Source organism: Nestor notabilis, unplaced genomic scaffold (genome assembly GCF_000696875.1).
Source record: "Nestor notabilis isolate BGI_N333 unplaced genomic scaffold, ASM69687v1 scaffold32337, whole genome shotgun sequence".
Lineage (NCBI taxonomy): Eukaryota > Metazoa > Chordata > Aves > Psittaciformes > Psittacidae > Nestor > Nestor notabilis.
In genome coordinates this window covers 1-312 of record NW_009938354.1, presented here as the reverse complement: position 1 = coordinate 312, position 312 = coordinate 1, and positions in this window count along the sequence as shown.

The window sequence follows — 312 nt, the reverse complement described above, 5'->3', positions numbered from 1 at the left end:
AAGAGGAGGAAAAAAAAAAAAAAAAGCCGAACCAACACTGTCACTTCTTAGGTTAGACGTCTGGTTCACAACCATGCTCCTCCTTTCTATGGGGTGTTCAAGAGCTTACAGAAGCAGACTTCTGGGATCTGTCTTCCACCTTCAAGCTAACCACAACAAACCAGACTGTAGTGATAATGGTTACAAACTGACACAGCAGAGCAGGGAACTAGAGCCATCTCCAACTATTATCCCACTAAAACCTAAAGGTCACGTCTCCTCATAGTTTTCTATCAATTTGGATAAATACATATATTAAAAAAATACAAGGTT